The sequence below is a fragment of the Aegilops tauschii genome, chromosome 2, assembly GCF_002575655.3.
Source record: "Aegilops tauschii subsp. strangulata cultivar AL8/78 chromosome 2, Aet v6.0, whole genome shotgun sequence".
Taxonomy (NCBI): Eukaryota; Viridiplantae; Streptophyta; class Magnoliopsida; order Poales; family Poaceae; genus Aegilops; species Aegilops tauschii.
Genome location: NC_053036.3, coordinates 605,956,905 through 605,982,742, shown reverse-complemented (window position 1 = coordinate 605,982,742; position 25,838 = coordinate 605,956,905). Strand labels below are relative to the sequence as shown.

At 46.1% G+C, this 25,838-nt stretch overlaps 1 protein-coding gene across 1 annotated transcript in view; it reads right to left on the bottom strand.

Moving 5' to 3' along the window:
* Positions 1-25,838, bottom strand: part of LOC109784926 (mediator of RNA polymerase II transcription subunit 20a-like) — a 64,133-nt gene that overhangs the window by 2,719 nt on the left and 35,576 nt on the right. The gene's annotated exons all lie outside the window — the stretch shown is intronic.

Genomic DNA, 25,838 nt, shown 5'->3' with positions numbered 1-25,838 from the left:
CCCCCCCCCCCCAAAAAAAACGCAAAGGTTTGTTACGTTAATCACGTAACATTCCCCTCTTCCCTCAAAAAAAAAAAAACGTAACATTCCCCTAAAATTTTTTAATCACATACCAGTTTAGATAGGGTGCTATGTGATCAACTAGTTGACGAGTGCTTTTTCGAGAGCCTCCCAACGATCATTTGGAGTGGGCTGAGAGCACGTCACTTGGCGCGCTCTCAGCCGCTGCCATGTGTGGTGCTCTGGACGCTGATTCTGGATTTGGTTTTTTGCACATGTTTCCGGTTTTTTAAACGGGGTTTTTAGTTTTTTTTTTACTTTTTGATTTTTCACCAATCTTTCTTAGTTTTCGGCTCAAAAAAATTTCGGAAAAAAATTACGCGAAAAACACGTTCTTTTCCTTCTGTGAGAGGCACTGTTTTGCTTTCACGGGTGGCACGGTCATGCCTCTCGAAAATGAAAAAATGCGTTTTTTTTTCCGTGAGAGGCACGGTTTTGATTTCGCGAGAGGCACGGCCGTACCTCTCGAATACGAAAAAAAACCCTCATTTTTTGTTTTTTTCCCTTCCGCGAAATGCTCGGTTTGCTTCCGTGAGAGACACGGTTTTGCTTTCGCGGGAGGTACGGCAGTGCCTCTCGAAAACAGAAAAAAACACATTTTTTGCTATTTTTCCTTCCGCGAGAGGCACAGTTTTGCTTCTGCGAGAGACACGCTCGTGCTTTCGCGAGGGCACGGCCGTGCCTCTCGGAAACGAAAAAAACTGTTTTTTTTCTTCCGCGAGAGGCATGATTTTGCTTCCGCGAGAGGCACGGTTGTGCTTTCTCGAGAGGCAAGGTCATGCCTCTTTAGGAAAAGAAAAAAAATCCCGGTTCCGTTTTTCCCTTTTTTTTCGTGAAAAAAGTCGACAAATCCTATCAACATGGGATCTAGTTTGAAGATCTCAACGCGAGAAATCCAATGATGAAATCGGTTCGAGATTTGGACGCACGGTTTAAGAGATAAAACGTGTTGAATAAATAGATGTACTGTCAGGACCCCGATTCCAAGTCACATCGATCTAGCCGGTAACACCTCATATCACTTTGCGGCCTCACGCACGGTATTCCCACGGGTGTCGCCTTACCATGGCCCGGGACCGTTCTGTTGGAAATATGCCCTAGAGGCAATAATAAAATGGTTATTATTATATTTCCTTGTTCATGATAATTGTCTATTGTTCATGCTATAATTGTGTTATCCGGAAATCGTAATACATGTGTGAATACATAGACCACAACATGTCCCTAGTGAGCCTCTAGTTGACTAGCTCGTTGATCAACAGATAGTCATGGTTTCCTGACTATGGACATTGGATGTCATTGATAACGGGATCACATCATTAGGAGAATGATGTGATGGACAAGACCCAGTCCTAAGCATAGCACAAAGATCGTGTAGTTCGTTTGCTAGAGCTTTTCCAATGTCAAGTATCATTTCCTTAGACCATGAGATCGTGTAAAGGTACACTACAGGTATCTCCGAAAGTGTCTGTTGGGTTGACACGGATCGAGACTGGGATTTGTCACTCCGTATGACGGAGAGGTATCTCTGGGCCCACTCGGTAATGCATCATCATAATGAGCTCAAAGTGACCAAGTGGTTGGTCACGGGATCATGCATTACGGTACGAGTAAAGTGACTTGCCGGTAACAAGATTGAACAAGGTATTGGGATACCGACGATCGAATCTCGGGCAAGTAACGTACCGATTGACAAAGGGAATTGTATACGGGATTGATTGAATCCTCGACATCATGGTTCATCCGATGAGATCATCGTGGAACATGTGGGAGCCAACATGGGTATCCAGATCCCGCTGTTGGTTATTGACCGGAGAGTCATCTCGGTCATGTCTGCGTGTCTCCCGAACCCGTAGGGTCTACACACTTACGGTTCGGTGACGCTAGGGTTGTAGAATATTAGTATGCGGTAACCCGAAAGTTGTTCGGAGTCCCGGATGAGATCCCGGACGTCACGAGGAGTTCCGGAATGGTCCGGAGGTGAAGAATTATATATAGGAAGTCCAGTTTCGGCCACCGGGAAAGTTTCGGGGGTTACCGGTATTGTACCGGGACCACCGGAAGGGTCCCGGGGGTCCACCGGGTGGGGCCACCTATCCCGGAGGGCCCCATGGGCTGAAGTGGGAGGGGAACCAGCCCCTGGTGGGCTGGTGCGCCCCCCCTTGGGCCTCCCCCTGCGCCTAGGGTTGGAAACCCTAGGGGTGGGGGCGCCCCCCACTTGGCTTGGGGGGGAAGCCACCCCTTGGCCGCCGCCCCCCTGGAGATCAGATCTCCCAGGGCCGGCGCCTCCCAGGAGGCCTATATATTGTGGGGGGGAGGGAGGGCAGTAGTACCACAGCCCCTGGCGCCTCCCTCTCCCTCCCGTAAGACCTCTCCCTCTCGCTGAGCTTGGCGAAGCCCTGCCAAGATCCCCGCTACTTCCACCACCACGCCGTCGTGCTGCTGGATCTCCATCAACCTCTCCTTCCCCCTTGCTGGATCAAGAAGGAGGAGACGTCGCTGCTCCGTACGTGTGTTGAACGCGGAGGTGCCGTCTCTTCGGCGCTCGGTCATCGGTGATTTGGATCACGACGAGTACGACTCCATCAACCCTGTTCACTTGAATGCTTCCGCTCACGATCTACAAGGGTATGTAGATGCACTCCTCTCTCTCGTTGCTAGATGACTCCATAGATTGATCTTGGTGATGCGTAGAAAATTTTAAATTTCTGCTACGATCCCCAACAGTGGCATCATGAGCTAGGTCTATGCGTAGTTACTATGCACGAGTAGAACACAAGATTGTTGTGGGCGCAGATCATGTCAATTTACTTGCCGCTACTAGTCTTATCTTGATTCGGCGGCATCGTGGGATGAAGCGGCCCAGACCGACCTTACACGTACGCTTACGTGAGACAGGTTCCACCGACTGACATGCACTAGTTGCATAAGGTGGCTAGCGGGTGTCTGTCTCTCCCACTTTAGTCGGATCGGATTCGATGAAAAGGGTCCTTATGAAGGGTAAATAGTAATTGGCATATCATGTTGTGGTTTAACGTAGGTAAGAAACGTTCTTGCTAGAAACCTATAGAAGCCACGTAAAAACATGCAACAACAATTAGAGGACGTCTAACTTGTTTTTGCAGCATATACTTTGTGATGTGATATGGCCAGAAGATGTGATGAATGATATATGTGATGTATGAGATTGATCATGTTCTTGTAATAGGAATCACGACTTGCATGTCGATGAGTATGACAACCGGCAGGAGCCATAGGAGCTGTCTTTATTTTTTGTATGACCTGCGTGTCATTGAATAACGCCATGTAAATTACTTTACTTTATTGCTAAACACGTTAGCCATAGAAGTAGAAGTAATCGTTGGCGTGACAACTTCATGAAGACACGATGATGGAGATCATGGTGTCATGCCGGTGACGAAGATGATCATGGCGCCCCGAAGATGGAGATTAAAGGAGCAAAATGATATTGGCCATATCATGTCACTATTTGATTGCATGTGATGTTTATCATGTTTTACATCTTATTTGCTTAGAACGACGGTAGCTTAAATAAGATGATCCCTCGCAATAATTTCAAGAAAGTGTTCCCCCTAACTGTGCACCGTTGCGAAGGTTCGTTGTTTCGAAGCACCACGTGATGATCGGGTGTGATAGATTCTAACGTTCGAATACAACGGGTGTAAGCCAGATTTACACACGCAATACACTTAGGTTGACTTGACGAGCCTAGCATGTACAGACATGGCCTCGGAACACGGAAGACCGAAAGGTCGAGCATGAGTCGTATAGAAGATACGATCAACATGAAGATGTTCACCGATGTTGACTAGTCCGTCTCACGTGATGATCGGACACGGCCCAGTTGACTCTGATCATGTTTCACTTAGATGACTAGAGGGATGTCTATCTGAGTGGGAGTTCATTGAATAATTTGATTAGATGAACTTAATTATCATGAACTTAGTCTAAAATCTTTACAGTATGTCTTGTAGATCAAATGGCCCACGTTGCCCTCAACTTCAACTTGTTCCTAGAGAAAACCAAGCTGAAAGATGATGGCAGCAACTATACGGACTGGGTCCGGAACCTGAGGATCATCCTCATAGCTGCCAAGAAAGATTATGTCCTAGAAGCACCGCTAGGTGAAGCACCCATCCCAGAGAACCAAGACGTTATGAACGCTTGGCCGTGACGTGCTGATGATTACTCCCTCGTTTAGTGCGGCATGCTTTACAGCTTAGAACCGGGGCTCCAAAAGCGTTTTGAGCAACACGGAGCATATGAAATGTTCGAAGAGCTGAAAATGGTTTTCCAAGCTCATGCCCGGGTCGAGAGATATGAAGTCTCCGACAAGTTCTTCAGTTGTAAGATGGAGGAAAACAGTTCTGTCAGTGAGCACATACTCAAAATGTCTGGGTTGCACAAACGCTTGACTCAGCTGGGAGTTAATCTCCCGGATGACGCGGTCATTGACAGAATCCTTCAGTCGCTTCCACCAAGCTACAAGAGCTTTGTGATGAACTTCAATATGCAGGGGATGGAAAAGACCATTCCTGAGGTATATTCAATGCTGAAATCAGCGGAGGTGGAGATCAAAAAGGAACATCAAGTGTTGATGGTGAATAAAACCACTAAGTTCAAGAAGGGCAAGGGTAAGAAGAACTTCAAGAAGGACGGCAAGGGAGTTGCCGCGCCCGGTAAGCCAGTTGCCGGGAAGAAGCCAAAGAATGGACCCAAGCTTGAGACTGAGTGCTTTTATTGCAAGGAAAGTGGTCACTGGAAGCGGAACTGCCCCAAATACTTAGCGGACAAGAAGGCCGGAAACACCAAAGGTATATGTGATATACATGTAATTGATGTGTACCTTACCAGTACTCGTAGTAGCTCCTGGGTATTTGATACCGGTGCGGTTGCTCATATTTGTAACTCAAAACAGGAGCTGCGGAATAAGCGGAGACTGGCGAAGGACGAGGTGACGATGCGCGTCGGGAATGGTTCCAAGGTTGATGTGATCACCGTCGGCACGCTACCTCTGCATTTACCTACGGGATTAGTTTTAAACCTCAATAATTGTTATTTAGTGCCAGCTTTGAGCATGAACATTGTATCCGGATCTCGTTTAATGCGAGATGGCTACTCATTTAAATCCGAGAATAATGGTTGTTCTATTTATATGAGAGATATGTTTTATGGTCATGCCCCGCTGGTCAATGGTTTATTCTTAATGAATCTCGAACGTGATGTTACACATATTCATAGTGTGAATACTAAAAGATGTAAAGTTAATAACGATAGTCCCACATACTTGTGGCACTGCCACCTTGGTCACATTGGTGTCAAGCGCATGAAGAAGCTCCGTGCAGATGGACTTTTGGAGTCTCTTGATTACGAATCATTTGACACGTGCGAACCATGCCTCATGGGTAAGATGACCAAGACTCCGTTCTCCGGAACAATGGAGCGAGCAACCAACTTATTGGAAATCATACATACCGATGTGTGCGGTCCAATGAGTGTTGAGGCTCGCGGTGGCTATCATTATGTTCTCACTCTCACTGATGACTTAAGTAGATATGGGTATGTCTACCTAATGAAACACAAGTCTGAGACCTTTGAAAAGTTCAAGGAATTTCAGAATGAGGTGGAGAATCAACGTGACCGAAAGATAAAGTTCTTACGATCAGATCGTGGGGGAGAATATTTAAGTCACGAATTTGGTACACACTTAAGGAAATGTGGAATCGTTTCACAACTCACGCCGCCTGGAACACCTCAGCGAAACGGTGTGTTCGAACGTCGTGATCGCACTCTATTGGATATGGTGCGATCTATGATGTCTCTTACCGATCTACCGCTCTCATTTTGGGGCTATGCTTTAGAGACTGCCGCATTCACTTTAAATAGGGCTCCGTCGAAATCCGTTGAGACGACACCGTATGAATTATGGTTTGGGAAGAAACCTAAGCTGTCGTTTCTAAAAGTTTGGGGATGCGATGCTTATGTCAAGAAACTTCAACCTGAAAAGCTCGAACCCAAGTCGGAAAAATGCGTCTTCATATGATACCCTAAGGAAACCATTGGGTATACCTTCTACCTCAGATCCGAAGGCAAAATCTTTGTTGCCAAGAACGGGTCCTTTCTGGAGAAAGAGTTTCTCTCGAAAGAAGTGAGTGGGAGGAAAGTGGAACTTGATGAGGTGATAGTCACCCCTTCCGAACCGGAAAGTAGCGCAGCGCGGGAAGATGTTCCTATGGTGCCTGCACCAACTGGGGAGGAAGTTAATGATGATGATAATGAAGCTTCAGATCAAGTTAATGCTGAACTTCGTAGGTCCACAAGGACACGTTCCGCACCAGAGTGGCACGGCAACCCTGTCATTTAAATCATGTTGTTAGACAACGGTGAACCTTCGAACTATGAAGAAGCGATGGCGGGCCCGGATTCCAACAAATGGCTTGAAGCCATGCAACCCGAGATAGGATCCATGTATGAAAACGAAGTATGGACTTTGATTGACTTGCCCGATGATCGGCGAGCCATAGAAAATAAATGGATCTTTAAGAAGAAGACAGACGCGGATGGTAACGTGACCGTCTATAAGGCTCGACTTGTCGCTAAGGGTTATCGACAAGTTCAAGGGGTTGACTACGATGAGACTTTCTCACCCATAGCGAAGCTGAAGTCCGTCCGAATCATGTTAGCAATTGCCGCATTCTATGATTATGAGATATGGCAAATGGACATCAAAACGACATTCCTTAACGGCTTTCTTAAGGAAGAATTGTATATGATGCAGCCAGAAGGTTTTGTCAATCCTAAGAATGCTAACAAGGTATGCAAGCTGTAGCGCTCCATCTATGGGCTGGTGCAAGCATCTCGGAGTTGGAACATTCGATTTGATGAGATGATCAAAGCGTTTGGGTTTACAGAGACTTATGGAGAAGCCTATGTTTACAAGAAAGTGAGTGGGAGCTCTGTAGCTTTTCTCTTATTATATGTGGATGACATACTATTGATGGGAAATGATATAGAATTCTTGGAAAGTATAAAGGCCTATTTGAATAAGTGTTTTTCAATGAAGGACCTTGGAGAAGCTGCTTATATATTAGGCATCAAGATCTATAGAGATAGATCAAGGCGCCTCATTGGTCTTTCACAAAGTACGTACCTTGACAAGATATTGAAGAAGTTCAATATGGATCAGTCCAAAAAGGGGTTCTTGCCAGTATTGCAAGGTGTGCAATTGAGCACGGCTCAATGCCCGACCACGGCAGAAGATAGAGAAAAGATGAGTGTCATCCCCTATGCCTCGGCCATAGGGTCTATTATGTATGCCATGCTGTGTACCAGACCTGATGTAAACCTTGCCGTAAGTTTGGTAGGAAGGTACCAAAGTAATCCCGGCATGGAACACTGGACAGCGGTCAAGAATATCCTGAAGTACCTGAAAAGGACTAAGGATATGTTTCTCGTATATGGAGGTGACGAAGAGCTCGTCATAAAGGGTTACGTCGACGCTAGCTTCGACACAGATCTGGATGACTCGAAGTCACAAACCGGATACGTGTATATTTTGAATGAAGGGGCAGTAAGCTGGTGCAGTTGCAAGAAAAGTGTCGTGGCGGGATCTACTTGTGAAGCGGAGTACATGGCGGCCTCAGAGGCAGCGCAAGAAGCAATCTGGATGAAGGAGTTCATTACTAACCTAGGGGTGATTCCCAATGCGTCGGGCCCGATGACTCTCTTATGTGACAACACTGGAGCTATTGCCCTTGCCAAGGAGCCCAGGTTTCACAGGAAGACCAGGCATATCAAGCGTCGCTTCAACTCCATTCGTGAAAGTGTTCAAAATGGAGACATAGATATTTGTAAAGTACATACGGACCTGAATGTAGTAGATCTGTTGACTAAACCTCTCCCTAGAGCAAAACATGATCAACACCAGAACTCTATGGGTGTCCGATTCATCACAATGTAACTAGATTATTGACTCTAGTGCAAGTGGGAGACTGTTGGAAATATGCCCTAGAGGCAATAATAAAATGGTTATTATTATATTTCCTTGTTCATGATAATTGTCTATTGTTCATGCTATAATTGTGTTATTCGGAAATCGTAATACATGTGTGAATACATAGACCACAACATGTCCCTAGTGAGCCTCTAGTTGACTAGCTCGTTGATCAACAGATAGTCCTGGTTTCCTGACTATGGACATTGGATGTCATTGATAATGGGATCACATCATTAGGAGAATGATGTGATGGACAAGACCCAATCCTAAGCATAGCACAAAGATCGTGTAGTTCGTTTGCTAGAGCTTTTCCAATGTCAAGTACCATTTCCTTAGACCATGAGATCGTGTAACTCCCGGATGCCGTAGGAGTGCTTTGGGTGTACCAAACGTCACAACGTAACTGGGTGACTATAAAGGTACACTACAGGTATCTCTGAAAGTGTCTGTTGGGTTGACACGGATCGAGACTGGGATTTGTCACTCCGTATGACGGAGAGGGATCTCTGGGCCCACTCGATAATGCATCATCAGAATGAGCTCAAAGTGACCAAGTGGTTGGTCACGGGATCATGCATTACGGTACGAGTAAAGTGACTTGCCGGTAACGAGATTGAACAAGGTATTGGGATACAGACGATCGAATCTCCGGCAAGTAACGTACCGATTGACAAAGGGAATTGTATACGGGATTGATTGAATCCTCGACATCGTGGTTCATCTGATGAGATCATCGTGGGACATGTGGGAGCCAACATGGGTATCCAGATCCCGCTGTTGGTTATTGACCGGAGAGTCGTCTCGGTCATGTCTGCGTGTCTCCCAACACTTAAGGTTCGGTGACGCTAGGGTTGTAGAGATATTAGTATGCGGTAACCTGAAACTTGTTCGGACTCCCGGATGAGATCGAGGACGTCACGAGGAGTTCCGGAATGGTCCGGAGGTGAAGAATTATATATAGGAAGTCCAGTTTCGGCCACCGGGAAAGTTTCGGGGGTTACCGGTATTGTACCGGGACCACCGGAAGGGTCCGGGGGTCCATCGGGTGGGGCCACCTATCCCGGAGGGCCCCATGGGCTGAAGTGGGAGGGGAACCAGCCCCTGGTGGGCTGGTGCGCCCCCCTTGGGCCTCCCCCTGCGCCTAGGGTTGGAAACCCTAGGGGTGGGGGCGCCCCCCACTTGGCTTGGGGGGGAAGCCACCCCTTGGCCGCCGCCCCCTAGAGATCAGATCTCCCAGACCCGGTGCCCCCCCAGGAGGCCTATATATAGTGGGGGGAAGGGAGGGCAGCAGTACCACAGCCCCTGGCGCCTCCCTCCCCCTCCCGTAACACCTCTCCCTCTAGTTGAGCTTGGCGAAGCCCTGCCGAGATCCCCGCTACTTCCACCACCACGCCGTCGTGCTGCTGGATCTCCATCAACCTCTCCTTCCCCCTTGCTAGATCAAGAAGGAGGAGACGTCGCTGCTCCGTACGTGTGTTGAACGCGGAGGTGCCCTCCGTTCGGCGCTCGGTCATCGGTGATTTCGATCACGACGAGTACGACTCCATCAACCCCGTTCACTTGAACGCTTCCGCTCGTGATCTACAAGGGTATGTAGATGCACTCCTCTCTCTCGTTGCTAGATGACTCCATAGATTGATCTTGGTGATGCGTAGAAAATTTTAAATTTCTGGTACGATCCCCAACACGTTTGCGCCTTTTGGCTCACGTATATGATAGTGTCGCTAGCATCCATATGACAGAGAACCCGGGCCGACATGACTAGTCGTGAACCCAAAGTGGCACTAACTTACGGGGACAGACATACATGAATCAACATCGAGCATGTCGGTCAGCAGCGTGCGAATCCGGGCTGTAGCACTGGGCTAACAGGACTCCGGTGAACCGGGCTGTAGCAGGCTAGGCAGGACTCCGGATGTCAGCGCGTGACATTTCCCCGAAGGGACAGACATAGGAACGAAGTGAATCACATGCCGGCCAGTCAAGTGTTCCGGAGCAGTAGTGCTGGGCTAGCAGGACTCCGGTGAACCGAGCTGTAGCGGACTACTATGGCTCATGGAAGCACAAGACTACATTTCCCCATAAGAGAGGCTACCAAGGATAAACAACTAGGTTGTCGGATCCCACACATACCAAGCATTTCAATCATACATACAATATGCTCGATATGTGTAAATACAACATGGCACAACATAACTCTACGACTCAAGTATTTATTCATTAGGCTCCGAGGAGCCAAGTATTACAAACATGGGTCTCATGACCCAACATTCATAGCATACAAGTCAAAGCACATGCGGAAGCTTAACATGTCTGAGTACAGACATCTACAAATGAAAAGGCTGAGAACCCTGACTATCTTCCTGATCCTGCCGAGAGCACAAGATCGTAGTTGAGGTATCAAGCTAAACGTCGAAGTCCACACGGAAGTACTAGCGAGACTGATGTCTCTCTGCAAAACATAAAATAGGCAAACGTGAGTACAAATGTACCCAGCAAGACTTACATCAGAACTAGCTACATATATATGCATCAGTATCAACAAAGGGGATGGTAGGGTTTGACTGCAGCAAGCCAGCTTTGACTTAGTGGCTATCCTAAATTATGACTGCAAGTAACTCTTTTGAGGTGGCGGACACGAGTCCACATATTCACCATATCAATACACCACTATGGATCCGCTCCCGTCTCCCCACGAGAAGGCCATCCATAGCACTCATGCTTATCTTGCGAGTTTTAGAGTATCCACTTTCACTTGTCTATGAACTATACACGCAACCCAGAATTCCTTTACTGCGGACACGGCTATTCGAATAGATGATGTTAACCCTGCAGGGGTGTACTTCTTCATACATGTTTCCACCACTTAGCGTCTGCACACGACATGTGCTCGGCAGACTTCAAGCGAAAGCCGACGTGGGTGTAGACCACGACCTACCTAAACACTCAAGTCTCTAGTCCAGGTTTATCGCCTATCCAGGTTCCATCCGCAGGGAGTCCGGCCGAGGTTTCCACATACGACCCCGAACGATGTGTGCAGGGTTCCCGAGACACCAAACGGGCGTCCGGTACACCGTGCCACGTACCTACCGCATCACAGCCCACCCCGCAGGTCAGCGCTGCCCACGGCCTCCAGTATACTACAAACACCAGAAACTACTTGCAACTCCTGGACAGAGGACTAGTGTGGTTAAGAAGTCGAGCGGGGTCATATTTCAGGGCCCAATGCATGGTAGTAGCTGTTCATGGATCACAAACACAGAACTCAGTTCCTGAGGATGGCTTCAATGAGACAACCCACCATGTACTCCTACATGGCCTCTCACCGCTACCTTTACCAAATCGTATTCACACACTTAGCTCTCAACAGTAGGACATGTTCACCACTTTCCAATTCATCCCCGATGAATCAGACCTGACTCAACTCTAAGCAGTAGCAGGCATGACAAACAAACATGAATGAGTAGGCACATCAGGGCTCAAACAACTCCTACTCATGCTAGTGGGTTTCATCTATTTACTGTGGCAATGACAAGTCATGCACAGGATAAGGGGTTCAACTACCGCATCATGTAACAGTTGAATCGTTGTTGTCCTAATGCAGTAAAAAAGAGCAGGAGCGAGAGAGTGGGATTGTATCAGAATGAACAACGGGGTTTTGCTTGCCTGGCACTTCTGAAGATAGCATTGAGTCTTCATCAGTGTCAACGATCACAACGTCGGAACAACGTCTACCGAGGGGGAACAACACCGGCAACAGAGAGGAAACACAATCAATGCAATGCAACAACATGATGCATGAATGTGACATGGCAATATGCTGTGATTTGAGCTAATGCAGCTAGCAACGATTTAAATGGAGGTTGTTTGAACACTAGATTCAAATTTGAACTCCACATGAGGCATTCCAAATACCATTAATTCAAATTGTCATATACAGTGGCTGTAATTTGTTCAAACATGCATGATAATGCCATAAACAGATTCTTCATATTTTTCTGATCATTTTTCATATATAATTTATTTCATTCTGAGCTACGGTTGATTTAATATGATTTTTATAAGTTTTGGGTATTTTCTGAAAATAATAAATCATTTCTGATTTACTTCAAAATTCCTGAAAATAATTACTGCGTCAGCCTGACGTCATGATGATGTCAGCAGGTCAACAGGGCTGGTCCGGGTCAAATCTGACCAGTGGGGTCCACAGGTAAGTGACACAGAGTCAATTACAGAGGCTAACACGTGGGTCCCGGTCAATGCTGACGTGGCCAAGTCAAAGGTGACAGGCGGGGCCCTCTAAGATTAGCATTAATCTAATAGAGAGGTTGAACTAATTAACCTGGGCACTGGGGCCCACTTGTCAGTGAGAGCTGGGGTTAATTAGTGCTAACAGTGGGGTTTAACCGGCGACTAATCGCCTGCTCTAAGCAGTGCACGGCGGCGATCACCGGCCGGCCGTTTCCGGCCACGGCTGGTCGCGCGGGTGGGTTCTACGGGGTCGTGGGTGTGAGCCGCGTCCAACGGTGCCATCAGTTGGTTGGGGGGTGGCCGGAATCATCGACGGCGTTGAGCTGGGCAGCGGTGGCGCTCGGGCACATGCGGGAAGTGGTGCTACGGGGCACGTCGAGCTAGCAAAAAGGGCTGGACGGCCTCCTGGAGGCACCAGGAGCTCATTGCCATGCCCAGCAATGATGGGCGCGGGCTGCAGTGGCGGCGCACGACAAGGCAGGCGGCGGCGAGCTTCGGCCGCGGTGGCCAGTGGGGTTAGAGGAAGAAATCGAGTGGGAGGAGAGAGGGGTTGGGAGCAGAAGCTCACGGTGATCACGTAGGGAAGGTCAGCGAGCTCGGGGAGGCGCCGGAGCGAGCGGGGCGGCGAGGCGGATCTCCGGCGACCCGAGGAGGAAGAAGGCATCAGGGACGGTGATGCGGTGCTTCCCGAGTTGCTTGGCTCGGCGTGGACGAAGAGGACGACGATGCAGAGCTTCTTGGCGCGTCGGCGGAGCATGGGGTGCACGGTGGCTGCGGTGAACGGTGTCGGCGGCGACGAGCTCCGCTCGGGCAGCACGGGAGAGAGAGAGCAGAGGAGGCGGGAGGAGCACGGGGAGAGTGAGAGGCGGTCGAGGGGGTTGCGTGGCGTCCATAGCGACGTCCGGGAGGCGGTAAGCAGGCAGGAGGTGGCCGCGGCGTGTGGCTGCGCGCGTCGGGCACGCGCCCTCCCCTACTGGCGCGAGGAGGAAGGCGACAGGAGAGCGCCTGGTGGGCTGGGCCGCCAGGTAGGCTGAGGTAAGTTTCTGCTCTGTTTTAATTTTTGGTTCTGTTTTCCTTTATTTAAGCACTTTGCCAGTGATTTTAATTCCAGCAAATGTAAAAACAGTGACAACATTGCTCTGAATATTTTTATATTGCACAATGGGATTATCCAAAGGCACATAAATTATTTCAGAGTTATCTGAAATTATATTCCATATATTAAGAATATAAAACCAAATCCAAATACAATATTGATTTAAATTCAATGCCCAAAATAATTCCTTAAAAATGTTCATTATTTTTGGTTTGGATCAAAGCCCTTGCCAAAAATATCAAATATCAATAAAGATCATTTTGGTTTCATTGAATGCAAATTTTAGTTGAACCTAGTTTGATTCAAATAATGCTAGGGTTTGAACATCCCCATTTCAAGATTAATTGAAATTGAAAATGATGCATGGATGCAATGACACTAATTACAAGAAGATTTCTAGGGCTGTGACAACTCACCCCCACTAATCAAGAATCTCGTCCCGAGATTCAAGAAGTGAAGTAAGAAGACAGAGGGGTCACAAAACTAACACAACCATCACGATCCAGGTTGCACTTCATAAAATTGTTGATTCGTTGCATCACGTTAATCTTGGCATCCTCGCTTTTGAGATCTTCATCCACACGATGACGACGGAAAGAAACTCTACTAGGTTTGATCTTCCCGAAGATCGAGCTATTCAAAATCAACTCGCGGAATGAGATGTTGAAACATCTCGAGTTGGGATACAAAACGCACATCGAGAGGGATGGAAGAACAAACAACGAAGTTCGATTTGGTGGGCAACAATTCCACGCTTAAGAAGATGGTGGATGGTGTCAAGGTAGCGAGGAAATAATTGCCATGATTCTCTAGCGGGGCACCTTAGGAAAGGTGACTAGTAGAGTTATCCCCTTAAGTGGCAAGAAGAATTACTTTTGATACATAGATCATTGAAACTCTCTAAACCAGCCTAAGGAAAATCACAAATGATCGTTTGAAGGAGTTTGGAGAAATGGCATACTCAGTTGGAAAGAGAACTAGAGTTATAAGACAACTCAGCAAACGGAAGGCACATTCCAGTTGATACCAAGGATATAACCTAGTGTCCGTGCGTGCTCTCAAGAACTTGAGCATTTCCATACTCATCAAGGTCTTACCAACATCCCTTTCAAGGATCGTGGCAACACAACATACTACCATGACGAATAGTGATGGAGGGTGCAGATGCAAAGGCAGATAACAACTTCTCAGATTTCACCTTAGCGAGGCCAAGAAAACAAAATCTGGATGATCGACCGAGAGACATTTAACACTCCGCTTCTAATGTTCTCCTTGATGTTCTAGCTACCACGGCCATGCTTAATAAGCATCAACATGGCCATCAAGTAAAGGTCGGACTTGGGGAGCACAGGATCCATAAGGAACAACTTCTAGAATAAGTCATGCGAAATCCTCATGGGAGGTGACCAAACGGCTTAATCAAGATACTACAACAATAGTGCTTCCAGCTAGGTGCGTTCATTTCACTGGAACCTATATCATAGTTCTCGGAAGAAGTTCCAACCATCATATCTTCCTGAGATTCAAATCTGGTTGGTAACAGGATAATTCGCACAACATGTCTGGAAAAGAAAGTTTGCAACACAAACCGACGAGATGACGTTGCGAGATTCTCGGGAGATGAACTACGATAGCAAGCTCCAAAACATGAGCTGGTTCTACTACATACATGCGAACATGCTGTCCAAGACAAGCATGACCATGTAATAGTCTTACAAGAAAACACTACCGAGTTCTGGTTGGGGACCATCAACGAGGATATCGAAGTCCTTGCATAAGGCATGCTCTTAAGAAGGAACTTCTTCTCCTTGAAAAAGTCAATCAGTGGCTTGGTGTGCTAGGAACACATATGGAGTGGAGGTAATTAATCTACCAAACCATAGAATACATTCGCACATGCATAACTGACTTGGGATGGTACCATACGAAACAAATACAATCTTTCTCGAACTCATGGCGGCAACTTGCACCAAATGCACATGAATTCGAGGAAGTCACTTCTTCCATACAAGCATAAGCTTCATGAATGGAACACTAAGGCATTGCTTACAATGTTTTCAACACTAGGTTGATGTTCAACATGAATCATGGGGGAGACAAAATGCTGCTGATGGGCTCAACAGCAACTCATCGGAATTTCCATATCACTGGACTTCCACCATCATGTGAACACGGTGATAGCATTGGTCAGACCAAAAGATGTAATGGTGTATGCTCGAGGGATCAACCACGAGTAAGACAACATTAAGAACATCGTTGGTTCTCATTTGACTTGACGATAGCCCATACTCAAGTCAAAGTTTTGACCAGGCAATAGATCCAACAACTAATCACGAGGACCAATTGGTGAAGATATCATCTTCCTTCAACACACACACAAACACAAAGATATCCCTTCAGAAAGAACCAAATTCGGCAAAGCTTTTTATCTTCCAACTCTCCAAGTTGTTGTTTAGCTTAACCAACTAGCTTAGGGGTATCCAACACAGATTCTTGGAGAAGGGGTGGTTTATATGAAACCAACTTGTTCACGAACTCAACATAGCGGTCAGGTGACAACCTGGTTATACTTCCGAGAAGATATTCGGAACATCACGAACCACCGATATGTTACTAAGCTCGAGAACAATCTTGCTATTCAAGGCAAGATGACATGATCAGGAAAGCAAGGTATTCAATCCTAACTCAAAGATCGAGGAGTGCACCAGAAATAAGGACAAGGTAGCACAATCAATCCTAGAATAGTGATTCGATAACCAACACGCTAAGAATGCTATTAATGTCCATTAACTACCAAGCAACACGGTTGCTAGGAGTATTTATTTCACACATCATGGTTCACTTGTCGGCATTCCAGTTGTGACAGCACGGAACCGAAAAATGAAAAATGATGGCAAGAAGTATCACTAAATCAGGAATTCATAAGAGGTGGTGAAATTCTCATGACATTCCTGACATCAAGAGGGCAATACTTCAGGTGGAACAGAATCAAAAGCTGGATTGGCATTTTGATCTGCGGAATACAACTGCTTTGACCCAATCCTAGATATGGATGAGGTACTGGAGCTTGTTTCACCTAGTCATTCTGAAATAGAACAGCTCGATGGACCACAAGGATAATAGACACTGACGAACACGATGGCACAACTATTCCTGACTATCACTTGATAGACGGAGGTCAGGATACAACTAAAGAGGGACAACTCGAAGGAACATATGTTTTTCTGAGTTGTGGATGCATAGATTAGTATGTCGAGCGAAGCTCAACATTTCTTCCGGATAACCCATGCGGAAAGGGTAGAACTGGCATTCACAATATAGAATAGAGAACTCATCACGAGCACTCTGGTTGTGATCTTTTGGTTCAAAAGAAGTCCTGCCAAGAATGGTTCATGGTATTTGGAAGAATGATATACCACGGACCTCGAAGACTATCTCAAAGGTTACTAATATCCTAAAGGTACGAGCAACACTATCAACACGAGGTAAGTAGAGTGGATCTTGGGTCAAGAACCCAGGAGTAGAATACCTACTACTAAATGGCATCACGGGATGCTTTCGAGAATGGTGGCTAGAATCATCACACCGGGAACACAAAACATGGCTAGTTTACTAGGTAATCTTCTAAGACACCTAGGGTCGTAATAATAACTCCAATATATATGTCAAGGTAATAGAATACCTCAACAGGCCGTTAGTGTGCTTAATCTGGCCCAAAGGGACGCGAAAACAGAGGGAAAGGATTTTGCAAATGCATCAGATTGTTTGGAAACCTGGGATGACTCGGACAGCATAACGGCTGTGAATGCTCAAAAAGATTTGAGACATCCTGCAAAAATGGTGGCATTACCACTCAGAAGCACAATATCAAAGTTTCGAGACCAACTATTAAAACACGGAAGTAGCAGAAAATGAACTGGGGCTTAAATCCAACAATCTTATAAGTCTATGGATTAGTAACACGTCATCCTGATAGATAGATGAGAAGGACTAGTTCTAAATCCCCGTAGGAAAGATAAGATGACTCGGATCAGAGGACATGAGATATAAGGAGTAAAAAGAGCCTTATGTTCCCTTCCCCAATCAATTCCCTTACATAACTAAAGCATTTCTAGACACAACTTCGACCAGTTTGGCTTGGTAATCCTACAGGCAGTCAGGCTCTCATACCAAAGCTGTCAGGACCCCGATTCCAAGTCACATCGATCTACCCGGTAACACCTCATATCACTTTGCGGCCTCACGCACGGTATTCCCATGGGTGTCGCCTTACCATGGCCCGGGACCGTTTGTGCCTTTTGGCTCACGTATGTGATAGTGTCGCTAGCATCCATATGACAGAGAACCTGGGCCGACATGACTAGTCGTGAACCCAAAGTCGCACTAACTTACGGGGCAGGCATACATGAATCTGTTGGAAATATGCCCTAGAGGCAATAATAAATTTGTTATTATTATATTTCCTTGTTCACGATAATCGTTTATTATCCATGCTAGAATTGTATTGATAGGAAACTCAGATACATGTGTGGATACATAGACAACACCATGTCCCTAGTAAGCCTCTAGTTGACTAGCTCGTTGATCAAAGGATGGTTACGGTTTCCTGACCATGGACATTGGATGTCGTTGATAACGGGATCACATCATTAGGAGAATGATGTGATGGACAAGACCCAATCCTAAGCATAGCACAAGATCGTGTAGTTCGTTTTGCTAGAGCTTTTCTAGTGTCAAGTATCATTTCCTTAGACCATGAGATTGTGCAACTCCCGGATACCGTAGGAATGCTTTGGGTGTACCAAACGTCACAACGTAACTGGGTGGCTATAAAGGTGCACTACAGGTATCTCCGAAAGTGTCTGTTGGGTTGGCACGAATCGAGACTGGGATTTGTCACTCCGTGTAAACGGAGAGGTATCTCTGGGCCCACTCGGTAGGACATCATCATAATGTGCACAATGTGACCAAGGAGTTGATCATGGGATGATGTGTTACGGAACGAGTAAAGAGACTTGCCGGTAACAAGATTGAACAAGGTATCGGGATACCGACGATCGAATCTCGGGCAAGTACCATACCGATAGACAAAGGGAATTGTATACGGGATTGATTGAATCCTCGACATCGTGGTTCATCCGATGAGATCATCGAGGAGCATGTGGGAGCCAACATGGGTATCCAGATCCCGCTGTTGGTTATTGACCGGAGTGTCGTCTCGGTCATGTCTACCTGTCTCCCGAACCCGTAGGGTCTACACACTTAAGGTTCGGTGACGCTAGGGTTATAGAGATATTAGTATGCGGTAACCCGAAAGTTGTTCGGAGTCCTGGATGAGATCCCGGACGTCACGAGGAGTTCCGGAATGGTCCGGAGGTAAAGATTTATATATGGGAAGTCTTATTTTGGTCGCCGGAAAAGTTTCGCACTTTATCGGTATTGTACCGGGAGTGCCGAAAGGGGTCCGGGGGTCCACCAGCCCCGGGGGGCCACATGGGCTGTAGGGGGTGCGCCTTGGCCCATATGGTCCAAGGGAACCAACCCCAAGAGGCCCATGCGCCAAGAGATAAGATAAATGGAGAGTCCTAAAGGGGGAAGGCACCTCCGAGGTGCCTTGGGGAGGAAGGACTCCTCCCTGGCCGCACCCTTCCTTGGAGGAAGGGCCAAGGCTGCGCCCCTCCTCTCCCTTGGCCCTATATATAGTGGGGGGGAGGGAGGGCAGCAATACCTAAGCCCTGGCGCCTCCCTCTCCCTCCCGTGACACCTCTTCCTCCCCGCTTGCGCTTGGTGAAGCCCTGCCGGGATCCCGCTACTTCCACCACCACGCCGTCGTGCTGCTGGATCTCCATCAATCTCTCCTCCCCCATTGCTGGATCAAGAAGGAGGAGACGTCGCTGCTCCGTACGTGTGTTGAACGCGGAGGTGCCGTCCGTTCGGCGCTAGGATCATCGGTGATTTGGATCACGACGAGTACGACTCCATCAACCCCGTTCTCTTGAACGCTTCCGCTCGCGATCTACAAGGGTATGTAGATGCACTCCTCTCTCTCGTTGCTAGGTGACTCCATATATTGATCTTGGTGATGCGTAGAAAATTTTGAATTTCTGCTACGTTCCCCAACAGTGGCATCATGAGCTAGGTCTATGCGTAGTTTCTATGCACGAGTAGAACACAAAGTAGTTGTGGGCGTAGATGTTGCCAATTCTTCTTGCCGCTACTAGTCTTATCTTGTTTCGGCGGCATTGTGGGATGAAGCGGCCCGGACCGACCTTACACGTACGCTTACGTGAGACAGGTTCCACCGACTGACATGCACTAGTTGCATAAGGTGGCTAGCGGGTGTCTGTCTCTCCCACTTTAGTCGGAACGGATTCGATGAAAAGGGTCCTTATGACGGGTAAATAGAAATTGGCATATCACGTTGTGGTTTTACATAGGTAAGAAACGTTCTTGCTAGAAACCTATACAAGCCACGTAAAAACTTGCAACAACAATTAGAGGACGTCTAACTTGTTTTTGCAGCATGTGCTATGTGATGTGATATGGCCAAAAGGATGTGATGAATGATATATGTGATGTATGAGATTGATCATGTTCTTGTAATAGGAATCACGACTTGCATGTCGATGAGTATGACAACCGACAGGAGCCATAGGAGTTGTCTTTATTTTTGTATGACCTACGTGTCATTGAATAACGCCATGTAAATTACTTTACTTTATTGCTAAGCGCGTTAGCCATAGAAGTAGAAGTAATTGTTGGCGTGACAACTTCATGAAGACACAATGATGGAGATCATGATGATGGAGATCATGGTGTCATGCCGGTGACAAAGATGATCATGGTGCCCCGAAGATGGAGATCAAAGGAGCAAAATGATATTGGCCATATCATGTCACTATTTGATTGCATGTGATGTTTATCATGTTATGCATCTTATTTGCTTAGAACGACGGTAGCTTAAATAAGATGATCCCTCGCAATAATTTCAAGAAAGTGTTCCCCCTAACTGTGCACCGTTGCGAAGGTTCGTTGTTTCGAAGCACCACGTGATGATCGGGTGTGATAGATTCTAACGTTCGAATACAACGGGTGTTGACGAGCCTAGCATGTACAGACATGGCCTCGGAACACATGCAAAACACTTAGGTTGACTTGACGAGCCTAGCATGTACAGACATGGCCTCAGAACACAAGAGACCGAAAGGTCGAACATGAGTCATATAGCAGATACGATCAACATGGAGATGTTCACCGATGATGACTAGTCCGTCTCACGTGATGATCGGGCACGGCCTAGTTTGACTCGGATCATGTATCACTTAGATGACTAGAGGGATGTCTATCTGAGTGGGAGTTCATAATCAGATGAACTTAATTATCATGAACATAGTCAGAAGGTCTTTGCAAATTATGTCATAGCTTGCGCTTTAGTTCTACTGGTTAAGATATGTTCCTAGAGAAAATTTAGTTGAAAGTTGGTAGTAGCAATTATGCGGACTGGGTCCGTAAACTGAGGATTGTCCTCATTGCTGCACAGAAGGCTTATGTCCTTAATGCACCGCTCGGTGTGCTGAACCTCAGCGTCGTCTGTAGATGTTGCGAAACATCTGACATACACGTTTTGATGACTACGTGATAGTTCTAATGGTTTAGAATTGTGGCACCAAAGACGTTTATGAAACATCGCAGAACATATGAGATGTTCCGAAGACTGAAATTGGGATTTCAGACTAGTGCCCACGTCAAGAGGTATGAGACCTCTGACAAGTTTCTTAAGCCTGCAGACTAAGGGAGAAAAGCTCAATCGTTGAGCATGTGCTCAGATTGTCTGAGTGCCACAATCGCTTGAATCGAGTGGGAGTTAATCTCCCAGATGAGATAGTGATAGTTCTCCATAGTCACTGCCACCAAGCTAGTAGAGCTTCGTGGTGAACTATAACATATCAGGGATAGTTATGATGACCCTTGAGCTATTCGCGATGTTTGACACCACGAGAGTAGAAATCAAGTAGGAGCATCAATTGTTGATGGTTAGTAAAACCACTAGTTTAAGAAGGGCAAGGGCAAAAGGGATACTTCATGAAACAGCAAATCGTTTGCTGCTCTAGTGAAGAATCCCAAGGTTGAACCCAAACCCGAGACTAAGTGCTTCTGTAATGAGGGGAACGGTCACTGAAGATGTACTACCCTAGATACTTGGTAGATGAGAAGGCAGGCAAGGTCGACAGAAGTATATTGGATATACGTTATATGAATGTGTACTTTACTAGTACTCCTAGCAGCACCAGGGTATTAGATACCGGTTCGGTTGCTAAGTGTTAGTAACTCGAAATAAAAGCTGCGGAATTAACGGAGAGTAGCTAAAGGTGAGATGACGATGTGTGTTGGAAGTGTTTCCGAGGTTGATGTGATCAAGCATCGCATGCTCCCTCTACTATCGAGATTTGGTGTTTGCGTTGAGCATGATTGGATTATGTTTATCGCAATACGGTTATTCATTTAAGGAGAATAATGGTTACTCTGTTTATTTGAATAATACGTTCAACGGTCTTGCACCTAAAATGAATCTCGATCGTAGTGATACACATGTTCGTGCCAAAAGATATAAAATAGTAATGATAGTTCCACATACTTGTGGCACTGCCATTTGAGTCATATTGGTATAGAACGCATGAAGAAGCTCCATGTAGATGGATTTTTGGACTCACTCGTTTTTGAAAAGATTGAGACATGCGAACCATGTCTATTGGTATATATGCATGAAGGAACTCCATGCAGATGGATCGTTTGGACTCACTTGATTTTGAATCACTTGAGACATGCAAATCATACCACATGGGCAAGATGACTGAAAGTCCTCGTTTTCAGTAAGATGGAACAAGAGAGCAACTTATTGGAAGTAATACATTTTGATGTATGCAGTCCAATGAGTGCAGAGGCATGCAGTGGATATCGTTATGTTCTTACTTCACAGATGATTTGAGTAGATGCTGAGTGTATTTACTTGATGAAACACAAGTCTGAATTATTGAAAGGTTCAAGTAATTTCTGAGTGAAGTTGAAGATCATCATGACAAGAGGATAAAATGTCTGTGATATGATCATAGAGATGAGTATCTGAGTTACGAGTTTGGCAGACAATTAAGACATTGTGGAAAGTGTTTCACAAGTAATACCGCCTGGAACACCATAGTGTGATGGTGTGTCCGAACATCATAACTGCACCCTATTGGACATGGTGCATACCATGATGTCTCTTATCGAATTACCACTATCGTTTATGGGTTAGGCATTAGAGACAACCGCATTCACTTTAAAAGGGGCACCACGCAATTCCGTTGAGACGACACCGTTTAGAGAAACCTAAGTTGTCGTTTCTTAAAAGTTTGGGGCTGCGATGCTTATGTGAAAAAGTTTCAGGCTGATAAGCTCGAACCTAAAGCGGATATATGCATCTTCATAGAATACCCAAAACAGTTGGGTGTACCTCCTATTTCAGATCTGGAAGCAAAAGTAATTGCTTCTAGAAACGGGTCCTTTCTCGAGGAAAAGTTTCTCTCGAAAGAATTGAGTGGGAGGATGGTGGAGACTTGATGAGGTTATTGAACCGTCACTTCAACTAGTGTGTAGCAGGGCACAGGAAGTTGTTCCTGTGGCACCTACACCAATTGAAGTGGAAGCTTATGATAGTGATCATGAAACTTCAGATCAAGTCACTACCAAACCTCGTAGGACGACGAGGATGCGTGCTACTTCAGAGTGGTACGTGATCCTGTCTTGAAAGTCATGTTGTTAGACAACAATGAACCTACGAGCTATGGAGAAGCGATGGTGGGCCCATATTCCGACAAATGGTTAGAAGCCATGAAATCCGAGATAAATGGATCTTTAAGAAGAAGACGGACATGGACGGTAATGTTACCGTCTATGAAGCTCGACTTGTGGCAAAGAGTATTTCCACAAGTTCAAGGAGTTGACTACGATGAGATTTTCTCATCCGTAGCGATGCTTAAGTCCGTCGGAATCATGTTAGCATTAGCTGCATTTATGAAATCTGGCAGATGGATGTCAAAACAAGTTTCCTTACCAGTTTTCGTAAGGAAAGGTTGTATGTGATACAATCAGAAAGGTTTTGTCGATCCTAAGGATGCTAAAAGGTATGCTAGCTCCAGCGATCCTTCCATGGACTAGAGCAAGCATCTCGGAGTCAGAATATACGCTTTGATGGAGTGATCAAAGTTTTTGGGTTTATACAAAGTTTGTTAGAAACTTGTATTTACAATAAAGTGAGTGGGAGCACTGCAACATTTCTGATAAGTCTATGTGAATGACATATTGTTGATCCGAAATGATGTAAAATTTCTGGAACGCATAAAGGGTCGTTTGAAAGGAGTTTTTCAAAGGAAGACTTGGATAAAAGCTGCTTACATATTGGGCATCAAGATCTATAGAGATAGATCAAGACGCCCGATGATACTTTCAAACAACACACACCTTGACATGATTTTGAAAGAGTTCAAAATAGATCAGTCAAAGAAGGAGTTCTTACCTGAGTTATAAGGTGTGAAATTGAGTAAGACTCAAAGCTTGACCACGGCAGAAGAAAGAAAGGACGAAGGTCGTCCCCTATGCTTTAGACGTAGGCTCTACAATATGCTATGCTGTGTACCGCACATGAAGTGTGCCTTGCCATGAGTTGGTCAAGGGGTACAATAGTGATCCGGGAATGGATCACATGACAGCGGTCGAACTTATCCTTAGTATCTAGTTGACTAAGGAATTTTCTCGATTATGGAGGTGAAAAGGAGTTCGTCGTAAAGGGTTACGTCGACGCGAACTTTGACACTAATCCGGATGGCTCTGAGTTGTAAACCGGATTCGTATAGTAGAGCAGTTATTTGAAATGGCTCCAAATAGCGAGTGGTAGCATCCACAAGATGCCATAGATATTCGTAAAGCACACACGGATCTGAAAGGTTCAGACCCGTTGACTAATAACCTCTCTCACAAGCATAACATGATCAAACCAGAACTCATTGAGTGTTAATCACATGGTGATGTGAACTAGATTGTTGACTCTAGTAAACTCTTGGGTGTTGGTCACATGGTGATGTGACCTATGAGTGTTAATCACATGGTGATGTGGACTATATTATTGACTCTAGTGCAAGTGGGAGACTGTTGGAAATATGCCCTAGAGGCAATAATAAATTGGTTATTATTATATTTCCTTGTTCACGATAATCGTTTATTATCCATGCTAGAATTGTATTGATAGGAAAATCAGATACATGTGTGGATACATAGACAACACCATGTCCCTAGTAAGCCTCTAGTTTACTAGCTCGTTGATCAAAGGATGGTTATGGTTTCCTGACCATGGACAGTGGATGTCGTTGATAACGGGATCACATCATTAGGAGAATGATGTGATGGACAAGACCCAATCCTAAGCATAGCACAAGATCGTGTAGTTCGTTTTGCTAGAGCTTTTCTAATGTCAAGTATCATTTCCTTAGACCATGAGATTGTGAAACTCCCGGATACCGTAGGAATGCTTTGGGTGTACCAAACGTCACAACGTAACTGGGTGGCTATAAAGGTGCACTACAGGTATCTCCGAAAGTGTCTGTTGGGTTGGCACGAATCGAGACTGGGATTTGTCACTCCGTGTAAACGGAGAGGTATCTCTGGGCCCACTCGGTAGGACATCATCATAATGTGCACAATGTGACCAAGGAGTTGATCACGGGATGATGTGTTACGGAACGAGTAAAGAGACTTGCCGGTAACGAGATTGAACAAGGTATCGGGATACCGACGATCGAATCTCGGGCAAGTACCATACCGATAGACAAAGGGAATTGTATACGGGATTGATTGAATCCTCGACATCGTGGTTCATCCGATGAGATCATCGAGGAGCATGTGGGAGCCAACATGGGTATCCAGATCCCGCTGTTGGTTATTGACCGGAGAGTCGTCTCGATCATGTCTACCTGTCTCCTAAACACGTAGGGTCTACACACTTAAGGTTCGGTGACGCTAGGGTTATAGAGATATTAGTATGCGGTAACCCGAAAGTTGTACAGAGTCCCGGATGAGATCCCGGACATCACGAGGAGTTCCGAATGGTCCGGAGGTAAAGATTTATATATGGGAAGTCTTATTTTGGTCGCCGGAAAAGTTTCGCACTTTATCGGTATTGTACCGGGAGTGCCGAAAGGGGTCCGGGGGTCCACCAGCCCCGGGGGGGGGGGGCACATGGGCTGTAGGGGGTGCGCCTTGGCCCATATGGGCCAAGGGAACCAGCCCCAAGAGGCCCATGCGCCAAGAGATAAGATAAATGGAGAGTCCTAAAGGGGGAAGGCACCTCCGAGGTGCCTTGGGGAGGAAGGACTCCTCCCTGGC